This window comes from Pelophylax lessonae (genome assembly GCF_965119305.1).
Source record: "Pelophylax lessonae genome assembly, chromosome: 11".
Lineage (NCBI taxonomy): Eukaryota > Metazoa > Chordata > Amphibia > Anura > Ranidae > Pelophylax > Pelophylax lessonae.
This window is the reverse complement of record NC_138778.1, coordinates 23,388,109-23,406,749: the sequence shown is the minus strand read 5'-3', so window position 1 is coordinate 23,406,749 and position 18,641 is coordinate 23,388,109. Positions and strand designations below refer to the sequence as shown.

General features: G+C 44.1%; 1 protein-coding gene across 1 annotated transcript in view; it reads left to right on the top strand.

The window, feature by feature from the left end:
• Positions 1-351: 351 nt before the first annotated feature.
• NOTUM (notum, palmitoleoyl-protein carboxylesterase) overlaps positions 352-18,641 on the top strand; it is a gene marked incomplete at its 3' end in the record, with an annotated part of 86,683 nt that continues 68,393 nt past the window's right edge. The window contains exon 1 of the mRNA XM_082271495.1: positions 352-447. The remainder of the gene's footprint in view (positions 448-18,641) is intronic.

The following is an 18,641-nucleotide window of genomic DNA, read 5'->3' as shown; positions in this document are numbered from 1 at the left end:
CTCCTCCTGCCCCCTTAGTGCAGTTTATTCCAAATCCCCAGATCCGGAGCTTCACACACACAGACAGTCTGCTGAGCCCTGAGCAGGCATTGCTTGGTTCAGATCTGTAACCAGATAGATCCAAGTATATCTCCCCTGAGTGAGATCACCTTCCCACCCACCCACCTCCATCCATCAAAGGTGGCTTCATTCATAAGCAGCATTTATAGGGGCTCGCCAGGACCCACTGCTGAAGTTCCACTTCCTACTGAATTTAGGATTGGACTCCCCTTAGGCTGACCTTAGGACGGCTCCATTGGGAGGTTGAGAAGAGTGGATTTCATCTTGTGTTTCCTCAACTTTTGCAAGGAATCATCTGCACCTGTCCATCCCTCTGATTGACCTTGGACTCTTATTACTGAAAGAGGAGAGCCTCGCTTTGGAGATCAGCGACCTGCAATCCACAAGGTACCCATTTCTGTGATTACCTAGTTGCCAGCTGTCCCTTAGGCTAATCGTAAAGATTACATAGTTGCCAACTGTCCCGTAGGCTAGCCATAGAGTTGACATAGTTGCCAGCTGTCTCGTAGGCTAGCCAAAAAGATGACATAGTTGTTCGCTGCCCGGTAGGCTAGCCATGCAGATGACATAGTTGTTTGCTGCCCGGCAGGCTAGCCATGCAGATGACATAGTTGTTCACTGCCCCATAGGCTAACTATAGAGATGACATAGTTTTCTGGTAGGCTAGCCATAGAAATTACATAGTTGCCCATTGGCTAGCTATAGAAGTCATAATTGCCCCGTAGCCTAGTCCTATAGATTCATAGTTTCCAGCTGTCCCGTAGGCCAGTCATAGAGATTACATAGTTGCCAACTGTCTGTAGGCTAACTATAGAGATTACATAGTTGCCAGCTGCCCAATAGGCTTGTCTTAGAGATACAAAGTTGTCAACTGTTCTGTAGACAAGCTATAGAGATTACATAGTTGCCAACTGTCCTGTAAGCTAACTAAAGAGATTACATAGGTGCCCACTGAACCATAGGCTAGGTATAAAAGTTTACATAGTTGCCCACTGTCCCATAGGCTAGTATTATAGATACATAGTTGCCAGCTATCCCATAGGCTAGCCATAGAGATGACATAGTTGCCAACTGTCCCATAGGCTAGCTATAAAGGTTACATAGTTGCCAACTGTCCCATAGGCTAGCCATAGAGATCACATAGTTACCAATTGTCCCATAGGCTAGCTATAAATATTACATAGTTGCCAACTGTCCCATAGGCAATCTCTAAAGATTGCATAGTTGCCAACTGTCCCATAGGCTACTAATAGAGATTACATAGTTGCCAACTGTCCCATAGGCTAGCCATAGATATTACATAGTTGCCAACTGTTTCGTAGGTTAGCTATAGAGATTACATAGTTGCTAGCCCTAGAGATTACATAGTTGCCAACTGTCCCGTAGGCAAACTATAGAGATTACATAGTTGCCAAATGTCCCATAGGCTAGCCGTAAAGATTACATAGTGTCCAACTGTCCCATAGGCTAACCATAAAGATTCTATAATTGCCAACTGTCCCATAGGCTATCAATAAATATTTCATAGGTGCACACTGTCCCATAGGCTAGTATTATAGACACATAGTTGCCAACTGTCCCATAGGCTAGCCATAGAGATTACATAGTTGCCAACTGTCCCATAGGATAGCCATTCAGATTACATAGTTGCCAACTGTTTCGTAGGTTAGCTATGGAGATTACATAGTTGCCAACTGTCCCATAGGCTAACCATAAAGATTCCATAATTGCCAACTGTCCCATAGGCTAGCAATAAAGATTACATAGGTGCCCACTGAACCGTAGGCTAGGTATAAAAGTTTATAGTTGCCCACTGTCCCATAGGCTAGTATTATAGACACATATTTGCCAACTGTCCCATAGGCTAGCCATAGAGATTACATAGTTGCCAACTGTCCCATAGGCTAGTCATTGAGATTACATAGTTGCCAACTGTTTCGTAGGTTAGCTATGGAGATTACATAGTTGCTAGCCCTAGAGATTACATAGTTGCCAACTGTCCCATAGGCTAACTATAGGGATCACATAGTTGCCAACTGTCCCATAGGCTAGCCATTGAGATTACATAGTTGCCAACTGTTTCGTAGGTTAGCTATGGAGATTACATAGTTGCCAACTGTCCCAAAGGCTAGCCATAGAGATTACATAGTTGCCAACTGTCCCATAGGCTAGTCATTGAGATTACATAGTTGCCAACTGTTTCGTAGGTTAGCTATGGAGATTACATAGTTGCTAGCCCTAGAGATTACATAGTTGCCAACTGTCCCATAGGCTAACTATAGGGATCACATAGTTGCCAACTGTCCCATAGGCTAGCCATTGAGATTACATAGTTGCCAACTGTTTCGTAGGTTAGCTATGGAGATTACATAGTTGCTAGCCCTAGAGATTACATAGTTGCCAACTGTCCCATAGGCTAACTATAGGGATCACATAGTTGCCAACTGTCCCATAGGCTAGCCATTGAGATTACATAGTTGCCAACTGTTTCGTAGGTTAGCTATGGAGATTACATAGTTGCTAGCCCTAGAGATTACATAGTTGCCATCTGTCCCATAGGCTAGCCATAAAGATTACATGGGTGTCCACTGAACCGTAGGCTAGGTATAAAAGTTTACATAGTTGTCCACTGTCCCATATTCTAGTATTATAGACACATATTTGTCAACTGTCCCATAGGTTAGCCATAGAGATTACATAGTTGCCAACTGTTTCGTAGGTTAGCTATTCCTCAGAGTAAACATTGTTCTGCAGACGGTAATGATTTCCTCTACCGCATATTGGTCAAAAGAGTTGTCCATGCCCAAAATTATAATGATTGTGTACAATTATTTGAATATTCTAAGATCTGGAGAGGGGGAATATAAAAAAAAAAAAAAAAAAAGAAATTTAGGCTAAAAGAGTTCTGCAGATCAAGATCTTATATTAATTTTGTCTGCAATAAAGCTTTCACAAGAACAATCTTAAACTGCCCACACATTTTACAATCAGATTGTACGATTTACAATCGAGTGAGTTTTTAGGTTGGATAAACAAAAAAAATAAACCTTTCTGACAACTGAAATGTTAAGAGACGTGCATTCATAGAACAGAGTGTAAAGCATGTGGCCGGCTTTAGATTGTAGTATGAGTGGCTAGATATGCAATTTTGGATTGATTTCATGGAAGACTTTTCCAGCTCATCTTCTCATCCCTGCTCTGTACGGTCCAAATCTTCCTTGGAACGCGTGTAGACCCACAAATATGAGAGTTTTTGAATAGACATTGTAGATCATACAATTAGATTGTAACGTGTGTGATTGTATAGAAATGTTTGTGTTTCTTTAGTGCGCTGCCATACGGCTTTGGGTAGTCCGCTTTCAAAAACTGGGTTTTGGGGGACTTTTCCTTGAAGTTATCGCACAATAAAATGCTATTTTTTATTTATTTATTTTATTATTCATAGGGGTTAAGCACATTTCTGTTATGCTTTATGGAGAACACCAAGCCATTCACTGACCTCAAAGGAGCTTGCAATCTAATGGTACTATCACGCTGGTACATACACAGTAGGACCGAGTTGGGTGAAATGTAGTTGTCCTGCCAGTGTGTTTTTTAGAATGGTGTATGATAGGATTGCCTCTTTATCTGATTGCTTCCAATTGACTTATTTATTTATTATTATTATTATTATTATTATTATTATTATTATTATTATTATTATTTTTTTTTTTTTTAAAAGTGTATGTATAGTCAAAACATTTTTTTGAGCCCCCCTGTTTGTATTGCTGTCTCTGTGCCCACTGGAGAAATTCATCTTCTCTGATAGTCCTGGTGACTATCCACACTGGGGTAGAAAGCTACAGAAAGCCATAATGTTACAGTTGTCACTAGAACAAGGGGTGAAGGGAAATCTTCCAACTGGGATCCCTTTTGGGTCGATTAACTGTCTTAGAGGGGATTTCCTGTTGCATCTCCAGAACAGGAAGTGAGAGGAAATCTCCCCAACCAGGTACAGACAGCAAAAAATAGACCAACAAAGGTTTTCCCCTTCCCTTCTTTCAACTGTGATGCCTGTTGTTTCAATTCCTGTCTTAGAAGGGATTTCCTCTGATTTCCTGTTGCATCTACAGAACAGGAAGTGAAGGGATATCTCCCTAACCAGGTACAGACAGCAAAAAATAAACCGACAAAGGTTTTCCCCTTCCCTTCTTTCAACTGTGATGCCTGTTGTTTCAGTTCCTGTCTTAGAGGGGATTTCCTCTGATTTCCTGTTGCATCTCCAGGACAGGAAGTGAGAGGAAATCTCCCTAACCAGGTACAGACAGCAAAAAAATAAGGGTTTCCCCTTCCCTTCTTTCAACGGTAATGCCCGTTGTTACAGTTCCTGTATTAGGCTCCATTCACACCAATGCGTTTTTTCATGGTTTTTGCAGAAACTCAGGACATGTTTTTTTAACATGGGTTCCTATGGAACATGTTCAGGTCAATGCATTTTTGTGCCTCTGCATTTTTGGAAAGAGTTAGGGACTTTTTAAAAGCAAAACACTGTTTTTTTTTTTTTTTTTTTTTTTTTTTTTTTTTTTTTTGGTTCAATAGACTTCAAATGGAGCTGCTGCAGAAAAGCATGTAGTACGTTTTTAACACGTTTTTGATCTAATTTGTTTTGCATTATTTAATGTGCCCAGCAACAAATTGGCCAAATAAAAAGGGGAAAAAGAAATCTAAAAACGTGTGTCCTGAAATACAGATCGCACAGTAAAAAGCACCGCAGAAACGCTCAAAAGCAACACGCATAAGTGTGAATGGAGCCTTAAGCTGGATACACACTATACAACTTTTGTTGTTAGATTTCCTTTAGATTTACCTCCAACTCTGTAGTACAAGGGCCTGCCTGATTGCATACAAATTGAAAGTGTTAAAGGAAAAAATCTAAAGACAATTGTATAGTGTGTATGGCCCATTAGAGGGGATTTCCTCTCATTTCCTGTTGCATCTACAGGACAGGAAGTTTCAGGAAACCTCCCTAACAAGGCACAGACAGCAAAATGTAAACCAACAGAGGTTTTAACACTTTCCTTCTCTATCAAAGTACAAATTGTGGGCAAAAAGCTTAGTGGTTAGCACCTCTGTCTTGCAGCACTGGGGTCCTTGGCTTGATGCCCAACTAGGACACTATCTGCATGGAGTTTGTGTGTTGCCCCTGTGCTTGGGAGGGTTCCTTCGGGTACTCCAGTTTTTTCTTGCATTCCAAAGACATGCTGGTAGGTTGATTGGCTACTATGTGTATGCATGCATGTGAGATGGGGATCTTTAGATGGTAAGCTCCTTGACAGTAGGGACTGATGTGAATGTACAAAAGGTGCTGCATAAATTGTCGGTTCTATATAAAGACCCGTAATGAAAAATAATTTCTATTTACTCATGTTCTATTGATAAAGAACTTTGCTGATGTGTATACAGTCCCCTTTGCAAATTCCCTAACACACACTGTGGGGGAGATTTACTAAAACTGGTGCACACAGAATTTGGTGCAGCTGTGCATAGTATCCAATCAGCTTCCAGGTTTAAGACTCGGTTCACACTGGGGCGACATGACTCTGTACTACTTCGGGGGCGACTTGTGCATTCCCATGCACCACGACTTTGGAGCGTCTTGCATGGACTTCACATAATGGAAGTCTATGCAAGTCGCTCCGAGGTCGCCCCGAAGTAGTACAGGATCCTTTTTCTAAGTCGGAGCGACTTGTGTCGCTGCTATTAGAACGGGTCCTGTAGCGGTCAATGGATCGCGACTTGTCAGGCTGACAAGTCGCGCTAGTGTGGACCGAGTCTAAGGCTCTATTCACATTAGCGTGTCCCCAAAGTTGCACGATTTCCAGCCTTTGGTGAGACTTTTTGGTGCAATTTTGATCCAACTTTACATGTGATGGATTAAAGTCGCACCACAGTAGTGTAGGCACCTTTTCAAAGTCGCTGCCACTTTAAGTTGCACTGATTTGAACGGCTGCAATTGAAAAGAATAGGGTGTAATTTGTCATACGATTTTCATGTCCAACGTCGCATCACAAATCACGCAAGTGTGAATGGAGCCTAAGGCCCCTTTCACACGGGCGCCTCCGTAAAGCTGAATCATTTTGCTCAGCAGGGGATCCCTCCGGTAATCCCCGCTGAGCAGGTGGATGACAGGTCCGCTCCGCTGTGCAGAGCGGACATGGTCCAGCTCCCCTCTATAGGGCAATCGGATGGAAACGGACCAACTGTCCGTTTCCATCTAATACTATCAGCCAGACAAATGGGGGAATAGGGCCACCATCCGTCTGTTTTTTGGCGGACGGGATCAGATTAGATGGCGGTGGGTGTCAGGCTGTCAGCGGACACATCTGCCGCTTTATAGAAGAGACCGGGGGGCCCAATCAGTTTCGCCTGGAAAACTTGACAGGCAGACCTGATTGGATCGCCTGTATGAAAGGGGTCTTGGACAGGATCGGATCAGATAGCAGCGGGTGTCAGAGATGTCACCGCTGACATCCGCTGCCCCATAGGGATGCAAGGAGCATCCAATCAGGTCCGCCTGAAAAACTGACAGGCGGATCGTATCGCCCGTGTGAAAGGGGCCTTATTATCAAAGCTTCATTAAACCAGCTGAAGTTAGAAGCTGATTGATTACGATGCACAGCTGCCCCAGATTTAGTAAATTTCCCTCTGGGCCCCTGAATGTGGTCGTCTGGACTGATGTACTTCTTGGACACTACGGGTCCTTTCACATCGGCTTTGGCCAGGTAGACCCGAATCGATCTGCCGATCCCCACTGAGCAGGTAGATAACAGCTCTGTCTCCTCTTACTTTGCAATAGACGGAGCTGTCAGATCCCTGCACTCCTCTATGGGAGATCGGATGAAAATGGACAGCCTGTCCGTTTTTCATCCGATCCTCCAGACGAATGGAAAATAGGGTTTCTATCTGTCCGGATTTCACAGACAGGATCCGATTGGATAGCAGCAGGTGTCAGCGGACATGTCACCTCTGACATCCGCTGCCCCATAGAGGTGCATGGAGCGTCCAATCGGGTCCGCCTGAAAAACTGAAAAGATGGACTGTATCGGGAAGCCCGTGTGACACTAAAGGATGTCCTGTGTTGATGTGTACTGTACAGCCATTTCATCGCATGGTGAACACTCTGGTTTAAATATACAGGCTGCAGCAAAAGTAGTCCTAGATGCATCATGGTTCCATCACATTTTATACGCAAGGAAACCACAAAGGATTCTTGGCACTGGTAATCTGTGAGGTCACGGTGCGACAACCATATTATCTGTTAACGCTTCATTACATAAGTGAGTACATATGCTTAATGAGCCAGCAAGAAATGTATAAAGCACAGTGACAGCGTTCACTCGGTAACCATCCTTCTCCGTCCTGCTTTCTATGAACCAGTGTTTCTCAACTCCGGTCCTCAGGGCACACTAACAGGCCAGATTTGCAAGAAAACTGAAATGCATCACAGTTGATATCATTTGCTGCTCAGTGATTGCAGTATTCTAGTCTACATCTCCCCAAGGTAATGCATAAAATCCAGTGGCGGCTGGTGCTAAAAATTTTTGGGGGGGCGCCAAAAGAAAAATGTAATAGGTATTGCTTTGCGGCAAAAAACGCAGTAAAAAAATTGCATGACTTTGAGGTCATGGTACAGGTGATGGCATAGACATGGCATAGGCATGGCACAGGTGATGGCATAGGCATGGCACAGGTGATGGCACAGGCATTACACAGGTGAGGGCACAGGTCGGCTTCAATCACTTACCTTCTGATGGCGGGATTCCGGGAACCGAGACGAGCAGTGCTGTGGATGTCCTCCTCTTCAGTCTTCTGTCGTCCGGGCGGCGGGAAGGAGATCGGGCGGTGACGGTGCGTGACTGACGCACGCACCGGCACCGCCCCCATTGCGAGTCAGCGATGTCCTGGATGATGATTGGTCCAGGCTGGAGACTGGACCAATCACAGCCAGGATATCACGAAGGTGGGGGTGGCTCAGCGCTTTTTCCTGCGCCCAGGTTACGCCCCCAGAAGGCAGCCAATCTTCGCCTCTTCTGGGTCGTAAACCAATCCAAGCTAAAATCTGGAGCCTCTGTCATATTTAGACCTGTGCACGGAAAATTCAAGGGCTCAATGTGTACTGAGATTTTTGCACCAGATCTGGAGGTTTTTTTTTTTTTTTTTTTACTTCACTCCGATCCATCCTACTGCTTGGAGAATTGAAATCAGAGATAGCCAGGCAGATAGCATTTTCAGAAGAAGGTCACTAATGATAGCCTACAGTCCCAGTTCTATTATACATAATTTATATTTATATATATATATATATATATATATATATATATATATATATATATATCGCCAACAGTTTGCGCAGTGCTGTGCAATCTAAAAAGAAACAGTACAGTTACAATACAATGTGACACAAGGGTTAATAGGGCCCTGCTAGTAAGATCTTATAATCTAATGGGGTGGGGCAAATGGTACAAAGGGGTTTAAGGGCTCTTTCACACGGGCGATCCGATCAGATCCGCCTGTCAGTTTTTTAGGCGGATCTGATCGGATCCTCCATGCAGCTCTATGGGGCAGCGGGTGTCACCCGCTGCCATCCGCATCCGATCCTGTCCGTGAAATCTGGACGGATGGAAACCCTATTTTTCCATCCGTTCAGTAATCGAAGCGGAGCGGATCTGATGAGAGCGGACAAGCGGTCCGCTCTCCTCCGATCCCCCATAGAGGGCAGCGGGGGCTGAGACACCTCCCTCTCCGCTCTGCAAGCGGAGACAGAGCTGTCATCCGCCGGCTCAGCGGGGATCGCGGATCGATCCCCGCTGAGCAACACGGAAGGCGGACCGTGTGAAAGAGCCCTAACTGTGGGGGATATGCTGGTGGAAAGAGTTATAGGTTCAGTTGTTGGTGTCCTTGAAGGCTTCCCTGAAGAGATGAGTTTTCGGGGATCGCTTAAAGACTTCCAGAGTAGGAAAAAGCCGGACAGATTGAGGTAGAGAGTTCCAGAGGCTGGGAGAGGCTCTGGGGAAGTTCTGGAGATGAGCATGGGAGGAGGAGATTTGAGAGCAGCAGATCTTGGGAGGAGAAGAGCGGGTGGTTTGTGTGATATTTGGAGACAAGATTGGTGATGTAAAAAGAGAATATAACCGCGCTAAAGTGAATAATATAAAAAGAGCAGCGACTTCAAGTGCGACCACACCCTCAGATAATGTATAGAAAAATAAGTCGCGCTGCGTGAAGTGGGTAAACAAAAAATTAATGTCCAAACAAAAATCAATGTCCCATATAACAACTTGATTGGCGCTGAAAACATAGATCACACTCCACGGTCTCTGTAGGAAATGTGCTTACCGGATAACCACTAAAAATATGCAAATTCATATGCTAAGATATAGTCACAGATCCGGGAGATGGGAGTTGTCAGAGTCCTCAGCGAATAACGTGAATAATATGCAAAAGAAAAAAACTTACATAGTGTGATACCGTAATTTAAATAAAATTTCCACCACCAATAAGGAATCCCTATCAATCGTGCAGCAGCTCACCAAATGAATAATGAGTAAAACGTGAATAGTCCAGTGTAAGAAGAGGAATGTGGAACAAACCACCACCAATTGTGAAGCCTCTTACCGAAAAAATAAGTCAAATGAGCAAATAGATAGATCCAGATCGCCAAGAAACCAGAAACGTCACTCAAAAGCCCTATTAGCCTCTTACCAGATGACAAATAATCCAAGCAGTAGATCTAATAACGCTTGCCCATCATGCATGAAGCTCCGGGACCAACAGCATCAATGGTGTTGACTGGAAACTCAGTGCCAAGATGTAGCCCGAGTGAAAGAAAAAGCGCCAATAGTGTAATAAAATAATGACTGGTTTATTTAATAAAAGAAGAAACACTCACAAGCATAGTAGATAAAATCGCGATGGATGGAAGCCGCCGGACGGACGGCAAAGCGCATCCGCTCCTAGGATAACTTCCGGGATGACGTCAGCACGCCGCGACCTGACGGCGTTTTCGTCCAAGAAGACGTTATCAAAGGTTATATACATTTCCTACAGAGACCGTGGAGAGAGACCGTGCACATTTCCTACAGAGACCGTGGAGTGTGATCTATGTTTTCAGCGCCAATCAAGTTGTTATATGGGACATTGATTTTTGTTTGGACATTAATTTTTTGTTTACCCACTTCACGCAGCGCGGCTTATTTTTATATACTATATCTATACTATATCTATATAAGATTGGTGATGTAGCTCGGGGCAGAGTATCTGTTTTCTTGAGCTTAGGAATAAAGAGGACAAGACACCTTGTTGCCCAAACTTGTTGAGGATACATCTTTCGGACAAGATTATACAGTATATACGTAAAAGGATGAGAGCTGAAATCAAAGCTAAGTCCAGTAGAAATGTATTATGGCCCTTTTGTCGGGGCTCGTATACTGGCAATGATTGATGGGAATACTGGACAGGTAATTGTGGAAAATGAAGATTAATGCCTCGTACACACGCAACGATTATCGGCCGACCATCGTCCGACTTTTGTCCAGAGTGGTGTTTTGTTGGTTGGAATGTGCCTAGACTGCACACGAATTTTCTCGGCCAACAAAAATCAACTTCAGAAGTGATGTCATGTTCTGGTTTACTTTCCGTGTGTTTTTTCTTCTCTGAGCATGCCCAGTCTTGCTCATCAGATTTTTGTCTGCCGAAATCTCTACTGACTGACAGAAAATCGTCTGTTCTGTTGACAGCCAACAAAAATTTTATAGCCTGCACACCAGATTTTTTTCGGCCGAAAAGTCGGAGTCGGTTGTCGAAAGCATCATACTAACAAGCCGAAAATCGGATGTTGGCCGAAAATTCCCGGCCAATAATTGATGCGTGCGTACGAGGCATAAGTAGTCACAGTATGGGTTTCCTGTCTGTCTGACAACTGTCAATCTCTTTCCCCCCCAATTGCCTGTCTAGTATTATGTCCAATCATCGCCAGCCTATGAGCCCTGATGAAGGGGGATTTGTGAGGCCCCTGAACCTCTTACATTTTTGTTCTAAAACAAGAACTCTTCTGGACTTGATTTCTCATCCTTTTGCATTTGCTCTTGAAACTGCTCCAGGGGTTCTCCAAAAACACCCCGGCTGACACAACCACCTCCTATACTTTGTGAATTGACACCCTTTCTCATGCACATTGGACTACAGCGATCTACCACCATATACTGAAGGGCAAATTGGAAGGATGCTTTTTCTGCTGCATTTGATAAATAAGTTGGATACTTCCAGAAACTTGCATTCGCAGCTAACAAGAGTTCGCTTTTCCCATGTTAGATGTTTTATGCCTCATTTCCACTGGGCAGTACGGTATGCAATTTTTGCCGTTTCCATTGTCAAAAGTTATGAATGGTACCCTAATACCGTACCGTACCACTTTTTTGGGACCCTTTTGTTGGGGTACCAAGCACAATCGTACCGTACAAACAGGGTGGAGCTACACTCTGCAGAACGTTGATTGGTCTATCATCGCCTATCAAGTGACGTCAATCACTACTTTCCGGCTACACCACATCTATCATGTAAGGGTACTGTTGGCAGTGGAAACGCAAGCCTGAACAAAATGAACCGTACTTAACTGTACCGAACCGTACCGCTCAGTGGAAACGAGGCATTACAAGGTCTGTGTGACAGGGCCCAGGGCAAAGATGCTCAGTGCTCTGTGGTATCATTTGTGAGCATGAGCGACTACTGAGATGCTGCTTGTAGAGTCATCAAAAATATCAATCAGCATGCTCGTGTGACAATGCATTGGAGAAAAGTTGGGATCTTGCATGTGCCTTATTTACGATGCCTACAGATATTTGTGATCCATCATGAAGGTTCGTGAAAGCTAATGGCATAAATGTGCATGTTGATGTTGGGCAAAGCTGCATGCTTGTGTCTATGGAGAGGGAATGGAATACTTACAAGATACCCCTGTGGCATTTTCTGAGATCTTCCTCTCTGTAGCAATTGGCCAAGGAAAAAATTCTGACCCAGACAATCAACCATCCACATTGAAAGATGCTGGCAGATGTTTGGATATGGCTTGCAGACATGCCAGTGTCCCAAGGCCAACTGTAAATGGGGGCATAGAGTGAGTCAAAATCTGTTAGGCTCTTTACTTATCAGATGCATTTTATTTCTTGCTAAATAATCTGAATTTATAAGCACAATCGTGCACCATAGCCTTCATTCCTTGCAAGAGGGTGTGTAGAGGGAGCCTAAAGGTACCTATTGATAAGAGATGACCATTGTTAAGTTCAGTCGTCCTTCTTCTTTTTTTTTTTTTTTTTTTTTGGCCATGGGTATGGCTTTCAGACATACAACTGTCCCAAAACCAACCGTAAATGTAGAATATAGAGTCAGCCGATTATCTGTTGGGTTTTTAACTTTTCAGATGCATTTTTGTCTTGCTAAACAATTTCAACCAATAACCCACCCATCCTTCACTATACCCTTTGAGCCGAGGATGCTGTATATAGGGAGCCTAAAGGTACCTATGGATATGCGAGGACCATTTCCAAATTCAGTCGTTTTTTGGCATGGGTATGGCATGCAAATGTCCAAAGGACAACCATAAATGGTGGGATAGAGTGAGCCGTCTCTGATATCTGTTGGCTTTTTACTTATCAGATGCCTATTGTGTCTCATTAAATAATCTGTTTGTATATGGTGGGATTGAGTGAGCCATCTTTGCTATCTGTTGGGCTTTTTACTTATCAGATGTATCTTATGTCTCGTTAAACCATCTCAACCAATAAAAAGTCCATGGTGCATTGCATCATGTCCTTCATGCCTTGCATGAGGGTGCTGTATATGGGGAGCCTAAAGGTACCTATAGGTAGATAGCCAAGTCCAGTCATTTTAGGCAACAATCGCATGTCTATGGGTGTTCAAATCTACAGAGGGCTGCTGTCGGGCAAAATCAAAGGTTGGGACACCTAGGCCAATTGCTGAAGTTCCCCCATAAGTGACAACTGCGCCCTTTCCTTCTCCATTGACATAAACTAGTGTGCTCAGCGAGTTTTGTTGGACCCTTTGTATGATGGAAGACATCCGCCATATGGAGAGCCTGACTGGCGCGCTAAAAGGAACAGAGAAGAGGCTTGAATACTCTTGTACTGTTGAATTCGACTGCATTTTGGATGGCCAATCTCCTTCTTAGACACTGGGCCACTGAGTCCATGCTGCCATTAAAGTGGAGTTAAGAATACCTACTTTTTTTTGGACCTTGGAGTGTCATTCTGGGCTTTGGTATAGACAAGCACCAGTAGGACATCCCAGTAGAACCTCCCACACAGCTGGCTGTGAGGTGAGGTGATGGGACCGATTTTCTCTTTAGGTTGAATACCTGACACATGTTCTGGTCTGCCAATGTTCTCACAAAGGGGTGTAAATCTGTCCCTTTTTCTTTATGATTATGTATCCCCCCTGTAGCACTCTGATAATTCAACCTGAAGGCAGTCAGACGGAAGTCTCTGACCAGTTATACAGGGTCCCTGTCATAAGGTCCTGAAGCAAGGGGCAGGCAGAAGGCAGGATCGCCTTGGATAAGGGGTAGGCAGAAGGCAGGATCACCTTGGATAAGGGGTAGGCAGAAGGCAGGATCACCTTGGATAAGGGGTAGGCAGAAGGCAGGATCACCTTGGATAAGGGGTAGGCAGAAGGCAGGATCACATTGCACGCAAAAAGGGCAGCATCAGCAACCTCTTCTGCAGAAGTAGTTCAGAGCTCATAGGAAGAGGTCGCACTTCGGCCATTTCTCCTTGGGTGCTAAAGGACCTTGTTCCAGAACTGCCTGTCATGATAGAAACATAGCTGCTTCTATTGCTGAGCTTTCCTTATGAAGATGCTAGTGGCCTGGCTGTTATGATGACTCTCTTGTTTTAGTGCTCTGCAGCATTGACCCAAAACAAGTATGCAGATAAGGACTCATTTCCCTGTATTTGGTTCATGAGTTTACTTTAAAGTGAACTCATCCTATGCTCATACAAAGCAAAGAAGCAGAAATGCTTTAATGCCATCCCTACATATGCCTATACTTACACTGTATAAGGGGATCTTCTACAATTTTGAAAAGTTTGGAGCGCCCTAATTTAGAGCTAAAGCTGGCCATACACTGTTCAATTGTTTTTTTTTTTTTTTTTTTTCCAGTTTACAAGGAACTGGCTGAAATTTTCTTGGTGGGTGGTCCTCTCACCTGACATCCTTTTGCATGAAGGACAAAAAATATTGCGGATTTATAATGTAGATGGAGGAATTTAACAAAAAATTTACAAAAAATCCGTGTATGTGGCCAGCTAGACGTGCAGAACAAAAAAATCGTTCTTTAATTTTGTTTAAATTGGTTTCCTTTTTTAATTCAATTTGAATTTTTCGAGTTCAGTTTAATTGGAATCAGTTCAACCAAATTTGTTAAATTCGAATTAAAAAATTCAAATTTATTCTATTTGAATTTCTGAAGATGGTTCTATTCATTCTATTCCAGTTAGAATTTATTCTATTCGAATTTTCGAAAGACAGTTATATTCTTTCTATGGTTTTATATTCTAGTCTATTGTTTTTTTTTTCTATTCGAATTTCGGAAGATGGTTATATTCTTTTTATTTTATTTCATTGTTCTATTCTGTTAAAATTATATTCTTTTTGAAATTCGAATTTCAGAAGATGGTTATGTTCCTTCTATTTTTTTTCTTTTCTATTAAATTATTTTCTATTGTATTTTCTATTTGAATTATAGACGGTTACATTCTTTTGTATTTTTATTCTTTCTATTTTTTTTATTTTAATTCATTCTATTCGGAATTAAAATTTTGGAAGACAGTTATATTCTTTCTATTTTATTCCTTTCTTTTCTATTCTTTTATTTTCTATTTTATTCTGTTCTGGAATTCAATTTAATTTCAGTATTTCAGATTAATTTAAATTTGTTACTTTTTGAAATTCGGATACATCATACATAACATAAAATACGTCCAAATGTCGAGTCAAAGCGAACTGCACATGTCTATGGCCAGCCTTACCCAGTGCGTCTATGGCCAGCCTTACCCAGTGCTGAGGACTATCTCCCACCCCCCACGTGACCCCACTGGGTTCCTGAGCGACCAAGTGTCAGAGCTCTCACAGGCTTTCCCATCTTTAAGCACCAGGCATGTCACTTTTTGTCTTTTCCTCATTAAGTCTGTTGATAAGGTCTGCATAAAGCAGAGACCTATAACTATGACCATTGCAAAGAACACTATGTGCAGGTACCTACAGTGGTCAGGCAGGCATCAGCCAATGCCTGAGCAATAAAAAAACGAACTCTTTGTTTTTATATAAGATTCTGTACTTTGTACGTCATTTGTTTTTTTTTGTTACATGCAATTGACAGTCCTCAGTCTAGGTGCAAAAATGCTCACTAACGGGAAATCTGTCCAAATGGCATTTCAGGTATCCAAATCTTTCTCTACAGACAAGATTTATGGTCAGGTTTAGGTTCATTATTCTTGGAATCCTAAAGCAACAGTTTTTTGAATTTGTTATTTTGGACCATATTGGTAGTTGCAGCTGGTCTGGTTGGGTGGCACAGCAGCTTAGTGGTTAGTTCGTATGTCTTGCAGCACTGGGGTCCTTAGTTTGAATCTTAGCCAGGACACTAGTAGGTGTATGGAGTTTACGTGTTCTGCCATGGATTCCTCTGTATATTCCAGTTTCCTACCACACTCTAAAGCAGCTCTTCTCAAACTTTTTTTTTTTTTTTTTTACCCCAGAGGAACCCTTGAAAGAATGTTTAGGTGTAAGGGAACCCTAAGCAGGGACTATTGGTAAAATGCCCCTTACATTGGTGGTCATTGGTCCAAATGCCACCCTATCAATCAGCAAAATAGATCACTGCTGTCATGCCACTTGCTCTGCCAAGTACAGATGGATCTGTAACTTGTGAAGGCATCAGATGGGAAGTCAATTAGCCACAACTCAAGGAACCCCTAGCAACCTCTGAAGGAACCCTAGGGTTCCACGAAAGCCTGGTTGAGAATGGTTGCTCTAAAGACATGCTGGTAGGTTAATTGGCTCCTGTCTAAATTGGCCCTAGTATGTGTGTATAAATTGACTATGCACATGTGTGATCACAATCTGTATGTCAGTCCCAAGCCCGAGGAACTGTCAAGAGGTGAGGAAAGACCTGGCGACCTACCTCATGGAAAATTTTATGGAAAAAGGCTTTCAAGCATATCAGTCGTGGTGCCAGATGGCTCGCCCAGAGTCAGGCATGACTGAATAGATACAGGGGCATCTTATAAAATTAGAATTTCAACAAAAAGTTCATTTTGTTTCAGTAATTCAATTCAAAAAGTTAAACTTTTATATTTTATATAGATGTGTTAAACACAGAGTGATATATTTCAAACAATTCTTCCTTTTGGCTTATAGCTGGTGGAAACCCATAATTTAGTACCTCAAAAAATTAGAATATTACATAAGATCAATAAAATAAAAAGGATTTTTAATATAGAAGTGTTGGCTTAGTGAAAAGTCTGTCCATGTACAGTATAGAATGCACTCAGTACTTGGTCGGGACTCCTTTTGCATGAATTACTGCATCAATGCACTGTGGCATGGAGGCAATCTGCCTGTGGCACTGCTGAGGTGTTATGGAAGACCAGGTTGCTTTGATAGCGGCCTTCAGCTCATCTGCATTGTTGGGTCTGGTGTCTCTCATCTTGACAATACCCCACAGATTCTCTATGGGGTTTAGGTCAGGCGAGTTTGCTGGCCAATCCAGCACAGTAGTACCATGATCATGTGACCAGGTATTGGTACTTTTGGCAGTGTGGGCGGTGCCAAGTCCTGCTGAAAAATGAAATCGGCATCTCCATAAAGCTGGTCAGCAGAGGGAAGCATGAAGTGCTCTAGAATTTCCTGCTAGAGGGCTGCGCTGACTTTGGACTTGATAAAACACAGAGGACCAACACCAGCAGATGACATGGCTCCCCAAATCATCACTGACTGTGGAAAATTTTGCATTTCATTTGGAAATCAAGGTCCCAGACTCTGGAGGAATGGAGAGGCACAGAATCCAAGTTGCATGAAGTCCAGTGTGAAGTTTCCACAGTCAGTGATGATTTGGGGAGCCATGTCATCTGCTGGTGTTGGTCCACTGCGTTTTATCAAGTCCAAAGTCAGCGCAGAGCAGTGGCGTACCAATGGGGGGGGCGGGGGTGCGGCCCGCCCCGGGTGCCACTCACTGTGGGGGTGTCAGCCGGTGTCCTGCCCGGTGTGTTCAGGGTCAGACAGATCCCGCAGTGTGAAGGCAGCTGCAGTGGCTGGCAGCTCCTTCAGTCCGTGCTGCTAGTGGGGGGCGGAGCCATGGCGGGAATAAGGGGGCGGAGCCGCGGCGGGAATAAGGGGGCGGAGCCGCGGCAGGAAGAAGGGGCGGAGCCTCGGCGGGAAGAAGGTGAGTGCCCATTGCAAAAGTGTGTGCTGGATAGGAGGGGGATGGGGCTGCTACATATAGAGGAATTCATCTTTCTCTATTCTTCCTGCAGCTTCCTGCTGAATAACTGATTCTCCTCCTCTCCCTCCTGCAGGAAGAATAGGGAAAGATCAATTCATCTATATGCAGCTGCCCCATCCCCCTCCTATACAACTTCTTTTGCTGGCCCCCCAAAGTTCTTAACCTCCTCCAGTGCTCCTAATCCCTCCCTCAGTGCTTTTAGCCCCTCTCCCCCCAGTGCACTAGACCCCCCCTGTTCTTTAGCCCCCCCATGCTCTTCAACTCCCCACAGTGCTTTCTCCCTCCCCCCTAAGTGCTCCCCGTCCCCCCAGTGCTCTCCACCCCCCTGATTTTCCCTGCTCACCCCCCAAGTGCTCCCTGTCCCCCCAGTGCTCTCCACCCCCCTGATTTTCCCTGCTCACCCCCCAAGTGCTCCCTGTCCCCCCAGTGCTCTCCACCCCCCTGATTTTCCTTGCCCACCCCCCTAAGTGCTCCCTGTCCCCCCAGTGCTCTCCACCCCCCTAGTTATCCCTGCTCGCCCCCCAAGTGCTCCCTGTCCCCCCCAGTGCAATCCACCCCCTGCACCTTCCAACCCCCCTACAATGCTTTCCAAACCCTCTCTTAATTCTCTCCAGTCCCCCCCCCCCCCCACCGTGCCCTTCAGCACCTCCAGTGCTCTCTGCTTCGTCTGTGCTCTCCGGCCCCCCTAGTGCTCTTCTATCTTCTATCATGTCCTCAGTCTCTGACCATCTCCTGTATCATGTCTGCAGTCTCTGACCATCTCCTGTATCATGTCTGCAGTCTCTGACCATCTCCTGTATCACGTCTGCAGTCTCTGACCATCTCCTGTATCATGTCTGCAGTCTCTGACCATCTACTGTATCATGTCCTCAGTCTCTGACCATCTCCTGTTTCATGTCTGCAGTCTCTGACCATCTCCTGTATCACGTCTGCAGTCTCTGACCATCTCCTGTATCATGTCTGCAGTCTCTGACCATCTCCTGTATCATGTCTGCAGTCTCTGACCATCTCCTGTATCACATCTGCA